Here is a 10,210-nt window from a genome sequence, read left to right as displayed (position 1 = left end):
GAGGGAGAAATGTTTCATGAAACTTGGGAGAGGATAAAAGAACTTCTCCGCAAGTGTCCCACCACCAGGTGCCCCGTTTGCAACTGGTGCAGTATTTTTATGATGGCCTGACCGAAAATGATAGGCAAATGATTGATTCATCGTGTGGGGGCACTTTCATGCTCAAGAGTGAGGATGAATCTTGGTCTTTATTTGAGACTTTGAGTGAGAACGCAATGCATCATGCCTTGTCTTCACGGCTCGATAGGACCATATCTGTGCCTAGTGGTCATAGGAAAGTAGGGATTTTCAAAGTAGGGTCTGAGCGAGATTTGTAAACCAAGGTTGACCTGTTAACTAGGAAATTAGATCAATTCCTAGCAAATTCTTCATGAAGTTCAGTAGGAAGAGTGTGTGAGCTATGTGCTAGCTCTGCACACTGTGTTTCAGAGTATCCGACATCACCACTTTATCCTGAATTTGTTCAGGTGCAGGTGAATGCTGCCAAAGGTTTCGTTGGACCTGTGCACGATTCATTTGCACCCACATATAGCCCGGGATGGTGAAACCAATTCATCAGCCCTCCCAAACACATAAAAAACAAAGTAACTTTTCACAAGGTTACTCGCGTCCCATAGTTTTACAGATTCACCGCCAATATAGTTTGCCTTCTTCTCAGGATCCCACATCACACATATCATTTCAGGAGAAGATGTTAGAGGCCTTTTCTGATATTAAGGCCACTCTTTATTCCCACACACAGTCAATAGCGAAGTTAGAGTCTCAAATGGGACAATTGGTTGAGGCCTTCAGCCGGTAAAGCGAGGGGCACCTATCTAGTCGGCTTGTTGTCATCCCAAAAGGAGCGGATTCCATATCATTTGACCTGCACCACACAGATTCACACCCTGCGCAGGTCAAATCTGTTACATCCCTTTAAATGGGAAGGTGTGTCACCCCATTTAAGAATCAACTCATGAACCCAATGTCATACCCACTGACGAGTCAATCGCCTCCATTCAGCCTTCGGAGAAGGGGCAAGGCCCATAGCTTTTACAGTGATCATATATTCATCGAGCCCCGGTCTCACAGGCATTAGGGCAGACGATTTCTTTTAGCAAGCAAGAGGTGCATATGCAAAAGATGCTTGACCTAGTCGAGCACAATCACAATCACCCCTTGTTTGATGTTGCATACATCGATAGTCGATCGGTCCTAGACTCTCCTTTTGAGAGTAGTCTCCCAGAGGATACTAACCTCTGTTCTTCCTGTGACGAGACTCATGATAACACTTTTAGGGGTAGAGTGGGCGGGAACACAGTGTGCAGTGTCACAGATGATACTCTTTTCTTCAGAGAGCTCGATTGAGCTTGACTTCATGTCCACTGATCTCATAGACGATGAAGGTTTTTTCAGGGATCCGTCTGCCTGGGGATGTGAAACTTAGCGCTTTATGGGAGGTAGCCCATATGTTTGTATATTATTTTTGCCTTTAGGATTTGTATATTTTATTAGGTTTTATTTTCCCTTTTTTGTTTCATTCATGAGTTTTTATGTTATGTCATGTATCCATTGCATTCATTACAGTCATAGAACGTGCATTCATAATTCATGTCAGGTGTTTCTACTCTTTTCCCTCATTTATTATGTCTCATGTGCATTCACATAGTTTCATATAAGCATGGGGGAGTGCCACTGAGACAGTGTCATTCAAGCATGGGGGAGGGTGTAGTTTACACACCTTGATATTTATGTTTACGTTCTTGCATATGTTTACACATTTTTCATGGAAAGTAGGTTTTTAAAGAAAGAGTTTGAACTTATATGAATGTTATTCTAAATTTAATGTTTTTAGAGGATTTTGAAGCTCCACGATTTTTTTTTTTGACATAGATCTAAAAATTGTGGTTGTTTATGCGGATTTCGAAAAAATGATAATAGATACATGTTAGAGTTTATTTTGAATCACAAATATGAATATGCAAAGTTTTATTTTTTAAAAACTAAGCAAATGAACAAAAGCGCAAAAGCGAGCTCAAAAGTAAAAGAGCATGCGTTAGGTTGTTTAGATAATTCCACAATCCCTAGTAGATGGGGTTTAGACGCAAGTTGAAACATTTGAATTTCATTTCAAAAAGAAGAGTGGAAAACTTCATGATCCTTAGTAGCTGAGAACAGACACAAGTTGAAGTGTTTGAGTCTCATGTTGAAAAGGTAAATGAAGGAAGTCACTTTTGTGTCCTAGTCAATATCTTTGGCATACATTGAAAAAGTATAAAAGATATTGGCATTGCACAGGGCATACAAGCAGACCATACGCAAGCCATAAAAAAAAAGAAAAAAAGTGCGCAAAAAGAAAAAGCGTGAAATTTTTTTTTGAAAATCAAGAAAAGAAAAGAGCCTAAAAATAAAAAGTTCAGTACTTAGAAGCGTGAGTGAGAAAACCTGTGCAGAAAACATATGAGTGAGGATACGTAAATAATAACTTGTTTTTATTTGATTTTCCAAGAACAAAACATAAATAATTGTGATATTTAGAAAAGTAAAAGAAATTCTTTTTCTGTGGTGGTATATAAAAGACTCTAATTATGTTTTGATTATGTAATAACAGAAAATATTTGTAAAAATAAATTCTTTAATTACCTACTACTTGTGAAAATGTGTGATATTGTGTATACATGACAAAGATGTTTGTGGGTAACATCACTGCAAACCCTCACGAGACCTCACTCGTCCACTAGGGTAACCCAGGGGTTGAAAGGGCTTGTTGCATGTGCTAAATGCAATTGTGATTCCTACAAAAGTGAGTTAGTCGATAGGTTGTAATTCTTGCATTTTTCTAGTTTGCTCAAGGACTAGCAAAAGATAAGCATGGGGGTGTTTGATCATGCATACATTTTAGGGTTTAATTCATATTTAACTATGCATGATTTCATAGAAAAATGTATTAAAAACCTAAGTTTGTTGTTATTTTTGGGAAAATGTGTAAAAAGAATAAACATTGAAAAATGCTTGAAAATTTATTTTATTTTGTAATTTAGTTCAAAGTTTATCAATTGTAAATAATTTAAAAGGTTAAATTTTGAGAAATAATGAAAAAATGTGTATTAGAATAGGTTTAGTTTTTAGTTTTACTAAAAGATAGTGAAATTGAGATTTTTAGCAAATAAACTTTTTGTTTAGTAGTGTAGCATTTTGAAATTTCCAAAATTATTTGGAGTTGTGGTAATTTTACCACAACAAACTCCAAACTTCTTATAAAAAAACCCACGTAGAGGAGGGAAAAGGGGTCTCCTCCTCTACGCATGAACCTCTCTTCTCTTCCCCCTCCTCTTTCCTCCAGATGATCTTCCCCTCTCTTCTCCTTCTCTCTTCTCCCTCTCTTCTTCTTTTCTTTCTTCCTTCTTTCTTCTCCGGTGGAATGGCATAATCCGGCGACGGTGCAAGGAGGAGGTCACCTCTCCTCTCAACCCAAACTGATTCGGTAAGCATTCTTTCTCTCTTTTCTTCTTCTTTCTTCATCTCTATCTCTTCTCCTCTTCTTACCTCCTCTTCTCTTTTGATTCTCGTTTTAGATTAGTTTATTTTGATTTAAAAAATGAAAAAAAAAGTAGATTAATATGATGTTGTTACAAGTATTGTTAACGTTTTGTTGTGTTTCTGTTAATTGATTTTTCTTTTGTTCATAGCTTTTCTGCTGGTTGTATATTGCATTGTGAATTTGTGCATTATTGTAGAGCTATTCACATACTGCATTTTCCATTCTATGCACTCATTCGTATCTCATCATATGTATCAATCTGATTGCCTCATGTTTGCAACTACATCAGATCTGCTCTAGCCATTCATTTCAACGACATATGCATCATATACATATTGTGCATCTGTTTGATCATTGCATTCATCACATTATAAATCATCTGCATCATCCATCATCAGTCGTGCAAGCAGTTGATCGACTTTGCTGTGAATCACTCTGCTTGGAGCAGCTCTCAAGTTCTACAAGGATTCATCGTGAAATCCATGATTTCACAGTTAATCTTGATCTCTTCCCTGTTGTGTTGTGGAAGCCGATCTAATTCAATGGTGAATCAGAATGGAGAATGTGAAATCCACAATCCTCTATCATTGGGTTCTTGTGTATTTACCGTGAACAACACCGGCTGAGGCAACCGAATGTTCTCTGTTGTGAAATGTTCTTTGTCGTGAAATATTTTTTCCAGCACGTTCTGTTGTGGAAGCCTACCTTTGAGCCATTATGAAACCATCCAGATCGACTAGAATTCCCTGTTCTAGCTGGATCCATTATTGTTTATGCCTAATTCTTTTGCCCCAGTCGTGCTTCCTCTGCTGTTACCGTGAAATCCATTTCACGACAACAACAAGTTAGTGTTAAAAACGGTTTGAACTTCACGACAACCATCTTCACTCCACCGTGAGGCCCATTTTCACGACAACTTTTTTTTAAAGTTCTTTTCACGACATTATTCTTTTTAATACATATTTCACGACAATTGTTGTTCACACTTGAGCATCATTCACAGCGACTTGCATCTTCACGGCTAAGAGTTATTTTCACTGTACACAACACTTTGGTTTTCACAACAATCGATTTCAACTTGTGCCTCTGATTTTCACAACATTTCCATTTCTCTCTCCATAGTTGCACTCGAGTTTCACTCCACGACATTACATTTTTGGCACTATTAGTTTAGCATCACAGTTTTAGGTATTTTTGTTTTGATATTTTTTTATTCCATCATTTTCGCATGCATATCATTGCATTTTAGGTTTGTTAATTTCATTTGCATTCTTAGTTTTTTATTTTACTGTTGTGTTCATTTTGCATATTTTTGCATTTTAGCACATATTTGTATTTGTCGTTTTTAGCATAGTGTTCATTGTTCTTCTTTTGCTTCTTGGTGTATTTATGTTGTACAGGATAGCGTGGAGTGAAAACAAGCGAGCAAGTGATACGTAGGTGCACGCCTTTGATACGCAACATGAGGCACGAGCGCATAAGACACTTTTTGCTTTTCTTTCAGAATTTAGGAATTTAATTCAATTTTTTGGTTTGTAATAAAATCATTTTAAACTATCTGCGTAGGGTAATCATTTGTTGTAATAGTTAATTAGCTTTACTTTCCTCGTACTTTTTATATTTAGCAATAAAGAGTAGTCAATTGCTTGTTTGAATATAAAGTATTCCCGGTTCCCTGAGTTCAGCCCGGTCTTTACTACTTGTGAGAACTGGTTTTATATTTGGTGTCTGGTTTTCACATTATTTTTACATAAAAATCTTTTGAAAAATATTTCATAAAACAAGAAAGACATCACCTGGTCTGGGAAATGTACAACCTCACAAGGAGTTACCGCACTAGATGGTCTACCTGGTGTTAGACAATATACTTTTTCACAGGAATATACCGTCTTTGCGGCTACCCATTCTTAGACAATGTACTTTCTCACATAAATTTATCGCTCTAGCCAGATTACCTTATCTAGTCATACATACCCTTACAGGGAATCCTTTGGGAACAGTTCCTCAACATGTACCATATTCAGTGAAAACTATTGTGATACATGAATCAACACAATTGACCACTCTCAGGGTCAATAGCCACCAACACAAGCACAAGCATGTATACCATCAGTATGCATCACATCATACATCACTTCATATGATACTTAAATCATAAAACCACACATTTTACCAATAAGGTTCCATAAACCATAATTTACTATTGAACTTAAACATTTATCGCATGTATTCATAATTTCATATCATGTGGCATTTAAATCATATCATACAGAAGCATAATATCCTACGCATCATATCATGGCCACAAGGAATATTATATTTCATAAATTGAACCTCGAAGCACGCATAAACAAAGTATGAGTTCTATGCATGCACACATGAACATGCACAATTCATAATACGAAATGACTAAACCTCAACATACGTAACTCCTATGTAGTTCGAGTTATGCACACATGATTCAAGTCAGATATGCATTTAAGACATTCAGATCATTGCATCATTTTCATGTGTTGTAAACACCTCAAATTTTTACCTTCATTCACAAACATCTTCCTCTTGCCACTGAAGCCCACTCTCTGAAGCCTTCAGAGAACCAATTGGTTGACACTCGAGCCAGGGCTATTCAGCGCCCAAGTTTTACATTAAAATCCAAATATTTCATCTTGCAATCAAGATTCAATCTCTATTTTGGCTCAATTTCAAATATCAACTCTTGTCTTTAGACAAGATTTTTTAATTCCTTGTCCCTGCCAGGGGTTTGGGATTTTAAATCCCTCACACAGGATTTGCATTTTGGATTTCATTACATGACATTGTATTGCATAACATTGCATATCATTTTCGAGATCCAACACTCTTGTTTTCAAAATATTAAATCCAAATTCGATTTCAAAATATTACATGATCTGGATTCGTTTTGAACTCGATTTCTAATTCTATCAAATTTCTTCAAGCGAGACCCACCCTACAGAGGAGGATGCCAACCCTAATTTTTCCATCTTCATTCAATGTTAAAATCATTTTCAAACATTAGATGAGACCTATCTAGGTGGCATCACTTCTGGTTCATTTCCTTTATCTAGGGTTTATAATTTTTAGTTATTTCAGAGTTTTAGTTGATTTAAGACCCTGTCTTTTTACCTTTTGAGTCTTTCAGTCTTTCATCTTATTGGTTTTAGATTAGAAGTGACTTCATATTTTGTTCATTTCCTTCATTCAGTCTTTTTTTAGAGTTTCAGTCAGTTTAGGTCTCTGTCCTAGAGTTTTAGTTGATTTAGGACTCTATTTTAATTTTATCTTATATTTCTGTTTTCACTTGTTTTCAAAAAACATTTTCAACTGTCTTTCAAAAGAAACAAAATTTTAGAGTTTCAGTCGGTTTAGGACTCTATCCGAGAGTTTTAGTCGGTTTAGAACTCTATTCTGATTTAATCTTTTACTTCTATTTTTGCTTATCATTCGAAAAGAACCCCAATTCTCAGAGTTTTAGTCAATTTAGGACTCTATTTTAGAGTTTCAGTTGATTTAGGACTCTGACTTCGTCTTTTAGTTTATTTTCACTGTTTTTTTAGAAAATCTTTTAAAAAAAATTTTGTTTGCCTTTCGAAAACCAAATTTTAGAGTTTTAGTTGGATTAGGACTCTATTCTGGCTTCGTTTTATCTTTAATTTTACCTTTATCTTACAAAATCTTTTGAAATCTTTCCGTTCATTTTCAAAAAAATCAAATTTTTAGAATTTTAGTCGGTTTAGAACTCTAGTCTGGAGTTTGAGTTGGTTAAGGATTCTATTTAGATTTTCGATTTTTAGTTGGTGATTTTAACCTTGTTTTTAAAACTCTTTTTAATCTTTATTTTAACCTTTTCAAAATCCAAATGTGGGGCCCACACAGTTGGTGCCACATTTGAGAGATTTTCAATTCATTTAGGACTCTAGTTGATTCAAAACTTTCAATTTCAATTTCATATTCTATTCCAACCTCTTTTGAAAACCTTTATTTTCAAATTCATTTTCTGAAAAATCAAATGGGGCCCATAGTAGGTGGCATCACATTTGAAAGAGTTTAGGTTAGTTCAAGTTTAGTTAGTGTCCTGATTAGATTAGGAGTTTGAAAAACCAAAATCGATTTCAAAACTCAACCTTTATTTTGACCTTTTAAGGACCTTGTTTTTAAAATTTTTAATTACAGCTTTTAAAAACTAAATATGGGCCCATAGTGGGTGACGCCATATTTGAGATAGTTTAGGTCCAATTAGGTTTAATTAGGGTTAGTAGTTAGTGCCTTGTTAGGTTAGAACACCTTAAGAAAAATCACCCCCTCCATTTGAGTTATCTTTAAGTCACTACAGTTCCAACAACAGAGGTTCAGAGGTACCGGTCTGTTTTTTAAAAATTCATTAGATCGTGCTTGAGGTTGATTTCTTTGGTCTCGAGGAGGTGGTCGATATTGGTTTCCTCCTTAGCCTCTTGCAACATTACCCCGATCGTCTTTGCGAAACGACCTTGTTTGAGGTCTCCCATAATTAGGATATTCAATTATTTGTTTAGTTATCACTATAGCACTTACAAGGTCCGTCAGTTTCATCCGAGTCAACTCTTGTTGAGCCTAAAACCTTAGGCCTCTTTTGAAGAAGTAGATGCGATCCATTTTTGACATGTCTTCTATATTGAGCATCACTGACGAGAACACCGCCACATATTCCTGAATGCTTCCTGTATGCCTCAGGGCCATCAACTTGTCACGGGCAAGCTCCTTAGCATTGTGTGGAAGGAAATACCCTCTCATTTCTTTTTTAAGGTCATCCCACGATTCAATCATGATTTCTCCATGTTCCATCCTTTAATATTGTGTCCTCCACCGTACAATAGCACCCTCAATCAAGTACCTAGTTGCAATACGTATTCGATCAACATCGATGCCAATCTCAGCTTGATCAAAGAATTGTTCCACATCCCACAACAAATTTTCCACGATCCTGACGTCTCTTTCATCTTTATACTTTATCGGCTCGACTGGCTTCAATTTAGGCCATTCGCGATGGATCATCATTGCATTTCCCCTTTGTGGGTTATTTTCGAGATTTTCGACATTGGCCACACGACCAATCTCGTTCCCCAACCGCCTTTCTAAGACTTCGTATCGTTCTCGAAGTTCCTTCATTTCAGCCTCTTGCATACTGAACCGATCTGTTAATTCTTGGACGATAGCCCTCAACTTTTCTGTCTTAGCTCTCACATCACCATCTAACTTTCCAAAACCATCTTGTGCTCTTTAAATTGCATTGGCACAAGTATGAACATCACCTGTCAATTTCGTCATTCTTTTTTTGACTTTGGTCACCCGTTTTTCTATAGGGCCGACCACTTCTTCCAGACAAGACATTTTTGTCACCTCTACGACAGATTTCTCCTTCTCTGCCTTTTTTTGTGTGTGAACTTTTCCAAGGAGTTCACCCAACTCATAAGGGTTTAAGCAAATACCCCTCTTTCCTTTCCCCAGTCCTCGAGTAGGCTCTGGTACCAGTTGTCACAGGCTTATTTGGAAGCACCGCGCGATATATGGTGATTTTAACCAGGTTAGCCTTTCGAGTCAAGGAAGCAATGCGAACACCCCGCACAAGGGTGCACAATCACAACAGAGCACACACAATTTCAAATAAAGTAAAAAAAGAGAGATAAATAGAGAAGGTAACTCATATTCATAAGTTTCAAGATTACACAAAGAGAGTGAGAGGGGGGAGGGACCTGTAACTATTGGAGTTCACGGGAGATCTTAGGTCAATATCAGCAATGCAGTTCGTCCAACTATAAAATAAATAAATCTAATTCGAAATATAAAGCTATGACACGATCAAATCCGAACGAACAAAACATTGAATTGAATTGTACCAGTCTCTACTGGGGGTTATTACTCATTTTTGTACTTGCTATTTTATTTTCCAATTATTTCTTCAATTGAGAGAAATAAAGAAAATTCTCTTATCTCTTTCGGAAGGATATCATACCCATAACTATCCATGACTGTATGTTTCTAGCATGACCACTTGATGAAATGGGGAGAGAAGTGAGGTAAATGGCCGATACTACTGGAAGGATTCCTCTTTGGCTGATAGGTATTTTAACTGGTATTCCTGTGATCGGTTTAGTGGGCATTCTCTTCTACTGCTCATATTTCGGATTTATGTACACTACGAAGGACCAAAGAGGTATTTATATAAAGGAAAGAAGGTGTCAAACACGACGGGCTGAAACATGACCTTTCAAAAAAAAAAAAGAAAGACTAACCAATGGGGTTGTGCGGATAAGTTGCAAGTTCGAATCCCTTTTTGTGTTAAAAAAAAAAATTAACACATGCTCCAAAACTTTTTAATTACGCACGTGGGCTTTTAGGATATTTCTCTTATGACCGCTTTCCACGACCTGTTTATTGATTGTGAAAATGACATTTTAACCATTTTTTTTTCAAATGACAGAACGTCACTTTTTGTAGTTGTACTATAGTTAAGGCTAAATAAGTAACTTTCACAAGTCCAGCTGAATGACACTTTAACCATTGATTTTTTCCAAATGTTTGAACGTGACATTTTTGTTGTTGCAGGACAGTTAAGGTTAGTCCGGCCTCGTTCCTATCCTTGCCTTGTCCAGCCCTGCTCCGTCCCCAATCTTTCTTTAGGGATGACAATGGATC

The sequence above is a fragment of the Nuphar pumila genome, chromosome 2, assembly GCF_984573655.1.
Source record: "Nuphar pumila chromosome 2, dmNupPumi1.hap1.1, whole genome shotgun sequence".
Lineage (NCBI taxonomy): Eukaryota > Viridiplantae > Streptophyta > Magnoliopsida > Nymphaeales > Nymphaeaceae > Nuphar > Nuphar pumila.
This window is presented reverse-complemented; position numbering follows the sequence as displayed.